General features: G+C 35.9%; 1 protein-coding gene across 13 annotated transcripts in view; it reads right to left on the bottom strand.

The window, feature by feature from the left end:
- PIK3C2G (phosphatidylinositol-4-phosphate 3-kinase catalytic subunit type 2 gamma) overlaps positions 1 to 15131 on the bottom strand; it is a 514208-nt gene that overhangs the window by 90571 nt on the left and 408506 nt on the right. The window lies entirely within an intron of this gene.

Genomic DNA, 15131 nt, shown 5'->3' with positions numbered 1-15131 from the left:
CAATATTTCATTTCACACTAGGCTCGATAAAAATACTGATCAGAAAGGAGGAAATATGAGCAGACCATGTTGGTATGTAAGTAATATCGCCCCCTGTAGTCCCAAGGTTGGAAAAATAGGAAAACAAAGAACCAGAGAGAAGATGCTGTTTCCTCTATTTTTGTCAGTCTTTTTCTCATGTTATTTGAGACAGGAGGAGACCTGAGATGAAGTGTTACCATTCCTAATAGAGATTAGCAGAGAGTGGATTGGAATCACCCCTCTGCGATGAGGTCTAATTCAATGAATGACAACAACAAGATGAAGAGTTTTGATACTGATTTGGCCCTCTAGAAGAATTTGAGAAGGGAATACAGTTTGGGGTAAAAAGTTGACTAAAAAATAAACATTTCTGAATGAATTGAAATAAAATATATTTTAAAATTTGAGCCTAGCAGCCTAGATATAACTAAGGTTATTCCAAACAGTAACTGAAAAAAGTGATGGAATATTAAGGAAGGCTCTTAATTTTTGTTAATAATAAAGAAAAACTGGCTTCTTTACTGTTGCTATGCTTAGCTATTTAGTAAAAATATAACGGAGTGAGAAATCTCACTATTCTGACTTAGTTAACCAGACTTTTCAGAAGTGTGGAAATTCGAATCAGAAAGCCACAACTTAGGTATTTTGTGGCTAACCTAGGGCAGTGGAATCTAACTGCAGGGAAAGTATTTTAAAGAAAATAAATAATCTACCTCTGTTTGACTGTAGTTTTTTCTTTTCTTTTATTTTGTGATCCATGCTACCATTGAATGTCAGGAGGAGAGGATGGTATAACAATACTCTCATTTAGCTTTATATTCATTCGTTTGATCATTCATTCATTCTACAAAAATTATTGAACACCCAGACATTGAGGAATGTGTGTTAAGAATCAAGTCCAAATTTTAAAATTTTTGCTCAAAATCCTTTTATATTTCGCCTTCATTGACTTATCCAACCTATATTCTGTGAGTTTACTTTACAGCCCTTTACTTTAGCCGAGCTGGCAGCAGAGATGTTAAAAATATGAGACATAGCTTCAGTTTGAATTCCAGACCTGCTGTATCTCAATTTCCTCATCTCTGACATGGATAATACCTAGCTCTTAGCATCGCTGTGAGGATTAACTGGCAAAATGTACACAAATGCTTGACACATAGAGAGGGCTACACACTTGTGAATTGTTGTGATTAGAGGCTCTGTGCAGAGGGCACAGACTGCAGGCCCTGTCAGCCAGGTTTCAAATCATCTTCTATCACTTAACTAGTTCTGTGACCCTGGGAAAGTTACCTATCCTCTCCATGCCTCACTACCCTCTTCTGTAAAATGGGGATAAACGTACTCGACTCTTGGGATTATTGAGAGGATTAAGTGAATTAAAGTATATAAAAGCACTTAGAACACAGCCTGGCACATAGTAGGCACTCAAATGTTAAATACTACTATTAGTCCTCAAACTAATAAAAGTGTTCTAAGAGCTGAATCTTGTCACAGCTAAATCTCCCTTCCTCTTAAAAAATGCTGACAGTAAAATCCCGTCCTTTCTTCAAGGTTTATTTTATTCCCAGCTCCTCCATGTAACTTCTGTGGCTCATAAAGCCTTAAATGGACTTTTGAATTTTGCTAGCAGTTTTTATGTATCACTCACCTATGTAGTCATCATTATTGTTAACATTTTAGTAGAATTTTAGCAATATTCCAGACTTCCACAATCAGAAAAAAAATCTTAATTTTATATATAAAAGTTTTCCAACAGTTTTTTCCTACTCTCGTAGTATATTTACTATATTGAACAGAACTTCTGAAATAATTTTAAAAGAGTCAAATTTTACAACTTCCTGAAATTTTCTAATGCAATAGATAGGCTTTTCTTTTCAATAGAGTGATTTCTCTTGGAAATTTTTTGTAGTTATGCTCAAGGTCACATGATAACACATTTCCTTCTTCCATGGAAACCACCATTATAGATTAGATGAAGAAATACCATGGCAGAAAGTCAAATACACAAAAGAAACATATCTAAATTAGAAACAATACAAACTAATAATATTGACGAACCCAATTTTAGCTGTGTTTAAATATTATCATGGTCTAAATTTTCAGTGGGCCCATCAATAAAAAAATGCTACATCTTTTCCACGTAATTTGCATGGCTTACTTCTGAGCAATTTTAAAACACTTAGAATTAGACTAAAATTTTTCTATAAATGGAAGGAAGTCTCACATGTGAAATAGAATCCTGTGTCATCCCTACACATTGTAGGAGTCATAGCTGGGATGTGGTTTATCAGTCCACTCAAATGCAAGCCTAATCCAAGGCCGGAGAATTAATGTATTGGAGCCTATGCCTGAAGTTTAAGCAATACTTGCAAATCTGAGATATAAATTGGTTGTGGCAAGAGAGAAGACTGGAAACTCTTTTGCCTCTTAGAGTCTATCTTGTTACTGCATTTTGAATCATATGTTGAAAATCTCTCATTTATAGCTGTACAAATACACCAGAAATTCTAGTTGTGACTATCTTACCCACCCCCCTCCCCCATATTAGTAGTTTTACCATTACTTGCCTAAGTTCTACCTGTACCTTTAACTTGTATTATTTCCCACTTCTGGTCATGTTCTCTCTCTCTCTCTCTTTTACCCGATGCCCTAATACTGACTAAGAGATCAAGATCAAAAATTTTTCTTGTAAGAAGTCTTCTCAAGCCAGCCCTGTTGGTCTAGTGTTTAAAGTTCAGTGTGCTTTGCTTCAGTGGCCCAGGCTCACTGCCCAGTCATGGAACCACACCACTCGTCTGTCAGTAGCCATGCTGTGGCAGAGACTCACACAGAAGAACTAGAAAGACTTATGACTAGAATATACAACTTTGTACTGGGGCTTTAGGGAGGAAAAAAAAAGAGAAAGGAAGATTTGTAACAGATGTTAGCTCAGGGCAAATCTTTCCCAGCAAAAAAAAATTGTTGGGTCTTTAAAAAAAGAGAAATCTTCTCTAATTAACCTATCCCTCGCCAACTTCACTTATTTTGCTTTACCTTTTTACTTAGCCCTACAGCCAATATTTTTTATTCTTTATAGTCTCATGCAGTCTTATGATGTTTTCCTCCCAAATTATCTGTGTGATTTCCAGGGAGAGAGGATGTATTTTATCTTGCCTTTATATATTCTTAATGTCTCAAACAATATTTTGATGGTATTCTGTTATATGCAATGAATGCAACAGGCAATAAACATAGCTCACACAGTGAAGAGCTTGTGATAATTTAACAATTATGTGAGAAGGCCATGTGAACAAACTTACTTGTTATGATTTTGTCATTTTGTTGTCAGAGTTAATCTTTTTATTAACTTATGATCAATCTTTCCCTGAAATTATTATTCCATAAAAATGCTGAGACTATTTTATAGATTTCCAATATAGGTGCGAAGTGAGTAGTAGTTCAAAAATGTATATACATACGTGGGAAATTTAAGAACATTTCTATTATAAACAGACACTAATTATTAAGGAGACAAATTCACTTGATATGGAAAATAGCAGAATAATTAATAATTTTCTGTTTGTTAGTACTTACGCATAAGCTTCCCTTTTAACTATACTTCCCTTCTAACTATACAAGTAGACATAATTTCCTTGTCTAAAGTCACTAGAATACCAAGATCATCATCATTAAGCATTAAAGATTGCCATTACACTGAGGGTACATTTAGGATAGGTCTCTGCCCATTAGGTGACTTAAATTTGACTAGGGAGGCATGCACCCAAAATGTTAGAACACTATAGTTATTTATCAACAAATATTTTTTGAGTATCTACAATAGATAATGAGAAGGCTTACAGATGAGGTTAAAAAATCAATATCCTAAAAGCAATAAAAATTTCTTGAATAGTAACAATAGTGTTTTGAAAAGATCCCCCTAGCTGTAATATGGAGAAGAATTTGGAACAGAGACGGCATATGTGGGTTAGATAAGACAAGAGAATTTTGCAGAAGGTTTTCCTTTGTGTGTGTGAGGAATATTTGCCCTGAGCTAACAACTGTTGCCAATCTGCCTCTTTTTTTCCTCACAAAGCCCCAGTACATAGTTGTGTATTCTAGTTGTAAGTCCTTCTAGTTCCTCTATGTGGGATGCCACCAGAGCATGGCCTGATGAGCAGTGTGCAGGTCCATGTCCAGGACCCAAACTGGCAAACACTGGGCCCACTGAAGTGGAACATGTGAACTTAACCACTATGCCACCGGGCTGGCCCCTGCAGAAAGTTTTGATTAGATATGAGAGTAGCTTAGATTAGGATTGTGGCATGCAGATATAGAGACGTAGGAAGACTTACAAAAATACTTTGAAGAAAAAATCAAGAAGACTTCATGATGGTTTGGAGTAGGAGGGAAAAGAGGTGCTAAAAAGAGCTTTAAATTTTTGGCTTGTGTATCAGGAAGACTATAGCACAATATTCAGAGTGGTTTCACCTTCAAAGAAGTTAAATTTGAGGTGCCTTTGAGACATACAAGAGCAGATGACAATGAGGTATTCTGATACTTATTTCCAGATCACAGAGAAAAGATCTGGGCTGGAAGTAAAATTTTGTGAGTCAGATTTCCACTTCTGGGAAGACTGAGTAGGCATATGTTTCCTTATCCCTCTCACTAAGTACACTAAAACCCCTAAAAATTATATATAAGACAAACATAAAAAGACTCTGAAAGGCAAAGTGAAGAAGAGAGACTACCCAAGGACCTCAGGACTCAAGAAACAACATGGTGGTGAATTATCTAGGTTTTCTTTTTGCCTCATATATTCCAGACATGGGGTTCAAGGAGATAGGAATCTGGAAATGCCAGTGAGTGCAGACAAAAAGTCTTCAAGAAAAGCTTGGTCTCTCTAGCCAAAGGCCCAGGAAAGGGGTAGCCTAACAAGACGAAAACATTTAGACAATAACCATTCTACTCTAGCCAAATATTGAAGAAAAAACTGTGACCCCAATCTCTCACCACACTAGCCAAGGCCAAATTGGGGAGCCTAAACTTCCATTCTCACCAGGCTATAATGCGGCATCTCAATCTCCTGTCTAGGTGGTGTCAGAGACAACTCAGCAAGGAGCAGAGTATTGGTGGAGAGATAGACACTTAGATCAATGGAATAGGCAGCACAGAAATAGACTCATACGAATATACCAAACTGATTTTTGATAGATATGCAAAAACAATCCAATGGAGAAAGGATATAGCCTTTTGATCAGATGATACTAGGACAATTGGACATCCACAGGCAAAAATATAAACTGTGACCTAAAGCTCACACCTAATATAAAAATTAACTTAAAATGGTTTACAGACTTATATATAAAATGTAAAACGATAAAACTTTTAGGAAAAAATAGAAGAAAACATTTGGGATCTAGGCTACGCAAAGAGCTTTTAAGAGGATGAAACAAGTTACAGACTGGGAGACAATATTTGCAAACCATATAGCCAGCAGAGGACTAGTATCTAGAATATATAAAGAATTCTCAAAATTTAGCAGTAAAAAAACCCTGAAAAATACAATTAGAAAATGCACAAAATACACGAAGAGACATTTCATGTTTCTGCAAGAGTATATGCAGTTGGTAAATAAGCACAGGAAAGGATGTTTTTAACATCGCTAGACATTAGGGACATGCAAATTAAAATCACAAAGAGGTATCAGTACACACCTATCGGAATGGCTAAAATAAAAAGTTAATGACTACCAAATGCTGGCAAGGATACGGAAAACCGGATTACTCATACATTGATGGTGGAAATGTAAAGTGGTATAGCCACTCTGGAAAACCACTTGGCAGTTTCTTAAACAACAACAACATGCAACTACCATACAATCCAGCAATTATACTTTTGGGCATCTGTCTCAGAGAAATGAAAACTTACATTGACAAAGAAACATACATGAATGTTCATAGAAACTTTATTTGTAATAGCTAGAAACTGGAAATAACCCATATGTCCTTCAATGGGTGAATAAAACAAACTGTGGTAAATCCATACTTTGGAATATTATTTGTTAGTAAAAGGAGCAAATTGTTGATACACACAACGGTTTGGATGACTCTCCAGAGAATTACACTGTGTTAAAAAAGCCAGTCTCAAAAAGTTATACACTGTATGATTCCATTTATATAATATTCTTGTAATGACAAAAATAGAAATGGAGAACAAATTAGTGGTGTCAGGGGATAAGGATGGAGGAGGAAAGCGGGGGAGAAAGAAGTGGCTGTGCCTACAAAAGGGCAACGTGAAGAATCCTGCGAGAGATGAAATTGTTCTGTATCTGGACCATGTCAGTTTCAATATCCTGGTTATGATATTGCACTATAATTTTATAAAATGTTACCATTGGGGGAAACTGGTAAAGGGAACATGGGATCTGTTTGTATTATTTCTTACAATTGCGTGTGAATCTACAAATATCTCAAGATAAAATGTTTAAATAAAATTCGTGTGAGTCATCTGGATAGATGGAACCCTTGGATATAGCTGATATCAGTTTGGTGGAGACCGTAGAGAGAGAAGAGAAGAGAGCTAAGATGAGTCTTGGGGATCTAATGTTAGTGGTTTGGTAGAAGGGAACCATCCTGCATTGGATGCTGAGAAGGGGAGAAAAACTAGAGGGGGATGTAACATCACAGAAGGCAAGCCAAAGAATTTTGAGGAAGGAATAGTCAATACTGTTGACATCTACTGATAAATCAGGTAAAATGAGGAATGAATATTATTGGATTTAACACTATGAAGGTCATTATTGATCTTATCAAGTAATGAAGAACAAAGCCAGATTGAAGTTGTTGTGGAATGGGTGGTAAGGAAAAGGAAGTCAAGAGTTTAGACAACTCCTTCAGGAAGTTTGTGAAGAAGAGTGAAATGGCATGAAAACTGAGGGTTTGAGACAAGGTTATTTAAGCATTGGACAGACGATCACATTTAAAAGGGTTATTTAAGAAGGAGAGGATAAATAAATATGCAAGGAAAAATGAATTATGGACAGTATAATGTACATTAAAAGATGAGAGGGAAATGGCTCCAAAGCACAGATGGAGGGATTGACTTTAGAAATGAAAAACAAATATTCTGTTAAAACAAGAAGGAAAAAGTTTATGTGCAGATGTCATTTTGTGAGCTTCGTATTGAGTATAAAAGCAGGCTCTGTTCTGACTACTTCTATTTTCTCAATAAAGTAGGAGATTTGGTCATCTGTTGAGGGGGGAGTGGAGAATAATGGGTAGGAGAGATCTGAGGTTTACCTCGTGAGGACAAAGCACAAGTCATTGTGGCGAGTGAAATAGTGAGATGGCTACAGAAATACTGTGGGGTTGCTGGGCCATGAGATTGGCCCATTTGAAACTTGGGACAGCGTTTGCCCTGCAGTGTCGATGCTTTCTTGCAGTGCTTGGCAGCTGTGGTGTAGCACAGTGAAAGCAGATGAGTAGGTTAAGGCACATGCTTATCTTCTGCCTCCACATATTTGTTCACAATACTCTACCATACCTTTTCTTCTTTGTTCCCACTAATTTAAATCTAACCTTTTCATGCTTATGTTATACTTCCTCTTGAAATCTTATTAATATCAAGTCTTCTCAATATCAAATCTTCTCAATATCTCAATGTCAGTATCACCCTCACAGTGGAGACCGCCCTATCCTAAAATACGTTATTAAAGAACGGGACTAAGCATGCTAATTGTAATGGATGCACTCTGACATAGCCAAGGTGCTGTATCCTTAAAAGGAGCAGTCTTTCATTTATCAGATTATTCCTTAAACTAATATGCACATACGTAAAAAAATGAATGATGCTTGATTTTAAAGTATTGAACACATAAACTGTTTAAGGACACAATAATTTACAGAGGCAACTTCCTCAAATGTGAATTTGGCACTCGAGATAATATCTCTGGGCTTCATCCCAACAGTTCATGGTGGTCTTTGGTCATACTAAGTTCAATAAAACAGACCCTGGTGGACTCTGAAAACTAGAGTCACATCCCATGAGCATTTAACTTCTATTAGCTCAACAATTCCTGTTAGATGTTCTTTTTAAAAATGTAATAAAAAGATTAAAAGAGAGTGAGCAATTGTGCCTGTCTTTTCACTCATAAAAGAGCAACCATACTGCCCACAGACGGGAGAGTATCTTGCTATTTCAACACTTGGTCTTAGTTCTTGAATGCCTCTCACAGTGTAATTATCTTGCAACATATTTGATCGCAGTTGTTAAAGACACAAACTTAATATATACCACAGCCATAAATGCAAGATAACTATGTCATCTGGTACTAACTAAAGAAACAGACATCTGTCCCAATGCTGGAGAAAAAATAAGAGTGTGTTGGGATTATTGAGAAACGGGAATATCAGTCTCCTATGTGGTACCTTCCCAAGGGCCTATGACGTTGGGCAAGTTATAACAACTAAGATTCCTCTCTGTCTTAGGTCTTGATTATAAATTAGAGAAAATAACAGTAGCTACCTCAAATGGCTTCTGTGAGGATTAATTAAACAAATGTATACAAAGTATTTATGAAGTTTTGAAGGGCGATTTTGACTATTTCCTTTAGAATTTGATCCCCCATGCTGGATGATGCAGCACCACACTAAGGAACACTTAGTCTCTGCCACTCCCAGTGATAATCCACAGCAATAGGAGAAGAGCCACATGTTTCAATATTGATGATGGAGGACGGAGTCAGGGGATATAAAGAGTGGAATGGAAAGACAGAGAACTCTATCAAGGATTCATGACAGTAGAATTTGTCTGCTGGTCTCTGTAGAGATAAATATTTCTTCCTTTTGCAGTACAGTTCATCTAGTATTTACTTGAGCAACTGATGAAGTCAGTAAATGGATGTATACAAGCTTTAGTCCCAGGCTTGAGAGACTAGAATGTTTGAATATGTGTTTGTATACTGAACCAAAATGAGAGGCTTAGTAATGAGGCACATTTTATTTTTATTATTGAAATGATTATTATTAATTTCATGAATTTCAAATGATTTTGTCCCCAGGAAATATCATAGTAACATTAAAATATATTGTTTTAAAGAGTTCTAGAATTTGCAGACTCCCATCATAATGAATGGTGATATTAGCATACAAATAAATGACTACAAAGTACATTGGGGAATGTTTAAGCCTACACTTTTCCTGATATCACAAACGACCTACATTTCAGAGAGCACATTTTGCTGTTCAACAGAAAGAACACAAGTCTCTTGTCTAATATTCATGAGTTAATTGAGAAGGCAAATTTGGAATCTCCATTGGATAGGCTAGAACCTTGTATAATTAGACAACACAACAAACCTCACATGTGCAATATAATGAGAACATAAGGGTGCACGTACTATTACAAAAGGAACATTTAACACCCTGTGAGATCTCCAAGTTTCTGGCAATTATTAACTAAGGAGAACTTCACCAATAATCTCTTCAGTGTAAAACATGTGTTTTCCCCCCAGTCTAGCCTCTTTTGTAAATGCGCTGTGGGTCCTAAGTTAGACTCTGGGAAGTCCCTGATCTTTAACTGCTTAATAACTTTAGATATTGACTCTGGAGTCCCTTTTAGGCTCAGGCACACCATCTCTCTTATTTGCAAAGGGTAGATAAAACAGTTACCTCTTCAAAATTATCAGCCCAACTTTCCTAAGTCTGATGTGAATTTATAGCAAATTAGGATAGGAAGAGATTGGTCGGCTCCTCCAAATTCCCCCTTGAGCTTGAGTCTAAGGGAAAGTGTACAATTATGCTTTGCATGGAATTCCAGTGAATGCTTGGAACAGAAGTTAGTCTGGATATGAGGAAAAGATAATCAATGCTATAATGCTTGGGTGAAACTGGATTGTGGTATCACATCTTAAATAGGGTTAGATTATAAAATCAGGTTGAAGGTGAAAATCAAGAACGGTCGAAGTTATCTCCGAAAACATTTAAATCACCCATAAAATTACCATATGCATGATTAAAATTTATGTTTCAAGCGTGAAATGGACATTTTATCTCTTACCAAATTTAACACCGTAAGTGATTCCACCCCCCCCTCCACCCCCGACAGGAGCGGGTACTGTTTCTTCAGTTGGACATCAGATGAAGTTCTTATACTAGGCTTATATTTAGAAGACATTTGTAGTTTTTCTTTAAAAATCAGCACTCAGGTCTTCCATCTCAAGCATGCTCTGTTCACAAGGGGGTGTAAGCTCACTAAGTGCTGGAAGACAGAATCCTTACACTGTTTAAATTGTTCTCTCCCTCCTTCTTTCCTTCCTTTTATTCCCTCTCTCTCACAAACTTTTCCTCCTTTCCTAATCATCCCTCAGTCTTTTTAGCTGAAAACCTACAAGTCTCTCTTTAAAGAAAATTCATAGTTGGTCTTTTTTGGTTGTGTGTTTTTTTAATTAAATTTTATTTTTATTTATTAAATTAGAGAAATTTTTTTTACTTATAACGGGAGTGGGGTGATATAAAGGAGGCTACTCAAAAGAAACCAGGTGATAAAACAGCGGAATGATCAGGTGAAGTCGAAAAGGAAGAAATGATAGTGAGAAGATGGGAATGACAAAACAAACTTCACTTCCTGAAATAGTCTAAGTGAGAGTGCTTTGAAAATCCAAAGTACTTCTCAAACGCTACGTGTCGTTTGCCTAGGGCTGGCTTTGCGACTGGTGAAAACTTTGTGAAACTTATAGAGTATCAATTTTTTTTTAAGTATTTCTTTGTGGCATAATACACATAACATAAAATTTACCACCTTAACCATTTTTAAGTGTACATTTCAGGGGTATTAAACATATTCATAATGTTGTGAAACCATCATCGCCATCCATCTCCATAATTCTTTTCATCTTGTAAAACTGAAACTCTATATCCATTCCTCCCTCCAATGACTCCCCAATCCTCCCTCCCCCCAGCTCCCGGCCACCGCCATTTTATTTTCCATCTCAATGATACTGATTCCTCTAAGTACCTCATATAAGAGGAATCATACAGTATTTGTCTTTTTGTGACAGGCTTATTTCACTTAGCATAATGTCCTCAAGGTTCATCCATGTTGTAGCATGTGTCAGAATTTTCTTCCTTGTAAGGCTAAATAATATTTCATTGTATGTATATACCACATTCTGTCTATCCATTCATCTGCTGATGGACACTCAGGTTGCTTCCATATTTTGGTTATTGTGAGTAATGCTGTTATGAACATGAGTGTACAACTATCTCTTTGAGACCCTGCTTTCAATTCTTGGGGTAAATATGGTATATACAGCCATCCTAAAGGTTGTGAGGTGGTGTGTATCAAAATTTGAGTCTCATCCCCTAGACTCCCCCATGTACAGTGACCATGAAGTAAAAATCCTTTGGTAAATTTCCAGTTAGAATAAGAGAATACGACAAGTTCTTAAAAATTTTATCTTCAGAAACAGCGTAGTTTCTCAGGTCAAGAGAAGTAAATTTTATGGCATTTTTTGTAGTGATCCTTCAATCAACCAAAATTGAGTCTCTGCTGTGTCAGGCACTAGTTAGTTGCTTGAGATACAGAGATGTCCTTAAGACACTCACAATTGGAAAGGTATTGGAAAGTGTGTTTTTCTTCTAGAAGATTCAGATGATACTGAGGCCTGCTTTGAGTTAAAGGAACCACAATGTTTCTTAATACACAATCATGTGAATAATAGACTGATGAGACTCATCTAATTTCAAAGAACACTAATATAGTAATTAAAGTATGTGGGAGATCACTAAGATCTATATAGCATTTGCATTACTACGAATATTGCACTAAACCAGAATGACTGGAGTAAGGCAAAAATTATTCTTTTAATCTGCTAGAGGAGTTTTTTTCAAAGATGGTTTTAAATTGTGAACATTTAGAATATAAATATTATAATGCTCAAATTAGAAATTAAACATTAAAAATTTTTAAATCTGTGGTAATTAACTATTGAAGATAATATCAAAATGATTATAGATACAGGAAATTTTTATGACTAATATTGAGATGAAAATTCTGAGATTAATTATATTAAGTGATTGGTGATCTATTGGGATAAAACTTGAAAAGGGTATAAACTATGTTGTAAGAAGACAGATATATAATATTTTGATCATCTCGGTACAAATATTTTAACAGAAAAAGAACAGAGTTTGAATTCTATTTTGCTGAGCTCTGAAAGATTTTTCATGTGTTTTAAATGAACTTATGTCCTATGATGTGGTGATAAATATTTAATAACCAGCTCACTTTAAAAACAAAAAAACCTCTGATTTACAAGATTTGTCATTTTCCATGGTGTGTATACTCCTACTGTGGCTGATTCAGACTACCAGTGTGATATCATTTAAGGTGGAGTTGAGAAGGAATACACACAATAGGCTCTTGCAAGCCAGTGTGAGCCAGGTTGGGCACACCTCTGCTTATGTCTGAAATTATATCAGAAGTCAAGAATGACTTGGTGAAATACCTTACAATCTAAACAAATCTGACAAACAGTGCAATCTGGCCTGTCAGTCAACAAGCCCCAAAGTCAGAGATATTACAGGACTAATAGTTCAATTTATGAATTTCAAAACACACACTTCAAAAACTATCAAAATAAGATGTTCAGATAACTTTAAACAAAAGGAAACAACAATAACCTAGAGATGCCGTCTCATTTCTTATCACTTCATTTGGAATACTTACATTAAAATTAATTACAACAAATACTTATAGAACCCTCACTTGGTGGTAGGCATTCCTCTAACCACTTTACATATATCAATTAATTTAATTTTCAAAACACACCTATTTTATAAATGATTAAACTGAGGCACAGAGAAGCCATTTGTTCAAGGTTACATCATTAGAATATGCTAGTATAGGATTAAAAAAACCCATACAGTTTATCTCCCTGGTACCTGACCTTAACCACTGCTCACATGGCCTCTAAAATTACCTAGAAAGAAAGCTACAAGAAAGGCTTCATGAAAGACCAGCATCACCAAAGTGAAAGACCATATAGACTGTGGAAATACAGTCTGAAAAAACAAAAACATGAAACAACGAGTTAGGAGAACAATGAATAGCCCCAATAAAGGCCTTCTTCAATTTCTCCTCCTCTGTAAGAGAAAGTCACTATCGAGTTGAAATTTAGAGTTATTGCAATAACATCTTTTATGTAATAAAAACATTACTATATAGAATTCATTGTTATGGGGGAACTGTGAGTGAAAAATTGTGGATGTATAATTTGTGAGCCACTTTAATTTGAATCTTTGTGAGAGAAAACAAAGAAATGAAGATGATAATTAAGCAATACTTCAAAAGAAAAACCAATTGGTTTCAGAAAGTTAGTGAAAGTCCTCATTGTTTCCATTGTAGGCATTAACCAAATTTTCCCCAGAATCGTTAAGTAATCCTGGGGCTGAACTGTCATGTGATTTAATCTGCTGATGGCAATCTTTCTTATCTAATGTCATAATTAAAATCAAGTAGGAAAGATTGTTTATATACAGGATGTGACATCTTCCATATTTATAACTGAGATGTGACATTTTTTTGTTTTCTTCAAAGTCAGAAAGTTTCCAGGAGCCTCAGATTTGGTCTAAGCATGGCGATGGGTTTTCCAGATTTCTGGAAAACTGAATTCAGTTTTGTAAATGTTTGTATACATTTCCTAAACAGATTTGCGCAGACGGTTAGTCTGAGATGTTCTGAAATCACCATTATAGCATGAGTAGAAAAATACAATGGTTCAACAAGGAATCAGTTTCTAAAGATACTACTTGTAAGGAGAATGTCACCTCATTGCTGCTTTCTTTTAAGGAAACCAAGGATCAAGGGAAAATACACCCCCAGATACACTGCATCTACTTCTGCTCTGTTAGTCTGCTAATTTCCTTTATTAACTTCTGTATCCTTGACTGAGGGGTAAATGTGCAACTTAGAGAGGGGTTTTATGTGTCTATGTGATTTCTTTTTCCCAACCCATAACCCATCCACAACTGGAAACTGTACTCTCTATGCGGGGTTGAACAATGATTTAGGCAATTGTGTTATGAAGTAAAATTAAGGTATGTTAGTAACACTTTGTAAACCACAACAAGTTATACAAATGCTTTCCTCTTCCATGTTTTTAAGGAGTAGACAATAGGAGAAACATGTGTCTGGATACAGATACTCTACTCTCAGTGGGTGTAGCATTTTATATTAAGGAGTATGATCCTGGGCCATCACTGGTTATTAGTGGAACATTATATGGCCTTGCTAGACTATGGGAGATTAGGATAGTCCTAGGGCGTGATTTACATACCTGGCTTTGTATCTTATGGAGAGTTTATGAATATGTCTAGTATTTGTATAGAAGAAGCAAGGTGAAGATAGGCTTTTCTCTAAAGACCAGGTCTATAATCTAATAAATGTAGTGTAAATAAGAATGTTCATTTATCCTAAGGGGATTGAGTGGCCTGATTTATAAGAGGACTTTTGTTTACCTGGTAACCAATAAACAACCAATGGGCCTAGGATGGAAGAAGTCAGCTGCTTTATGAAACAACATTCGAATGAACTTCAGAAACAATCCAAAGAGACTTGGAGGAAAATAATTAGATGTTGTCTACAATTCAAAAGATACATTGAATAACAATGTGTAGGCACAGTTCAGTTTAATCATTAAACAAACTCAGGGCAGAAGTATCAATATCAAGAAAGAAATCCAAGAAGACATTGCCAATGAGCTTTACATAGCCACTGGTGGACATAAAATCCTGCAAACAATAATCCAAATGGATCATAATGCTGCAGTTGGCCTCTTTAGCTGGCGGTCAATAATCAATAATCTCAAGTGAAGATAGTGCCAACTTCATTTTCATTCATCCAATCAATAATTTTTGAATGATTGAGGGCTCACCTGTGAATGGTTTATTGCCTGACTCACTCAGCAAACAATGTTAAGAACCTAATATGAGTGAGGCTCTATACTGGGCACATTGTCATGTACCTTAGAGGTTGCATAAAAGAGATTTACAGTTGCCAAACTGTAGAAGCAGCAACAGCTGCTAGAACATCAACAAACAAACAAATGGGACTCCATCTTTTCTAGAGATCCT

Source organism: Equus asinus, chromosome 22, assembly GCF_041296235.1.
Source record: "Equus asinus isolate D_3611 breed Donkey chromosome 22, EquAss-T2T_v2, whole genome shotgun sequence".
In the NCBI taxonomy this organism is placed as follows: domain Eukaryota; kingdom Metazoa; phylum Chordata; class Mammalia; order Perissodactyla; family Equidae; genus Equus; species Equus asinus.
Note: the sequence above shows the minus strand (reverse complement) of the source record. Positions and strands in the feature narration are given on the sequence as shown.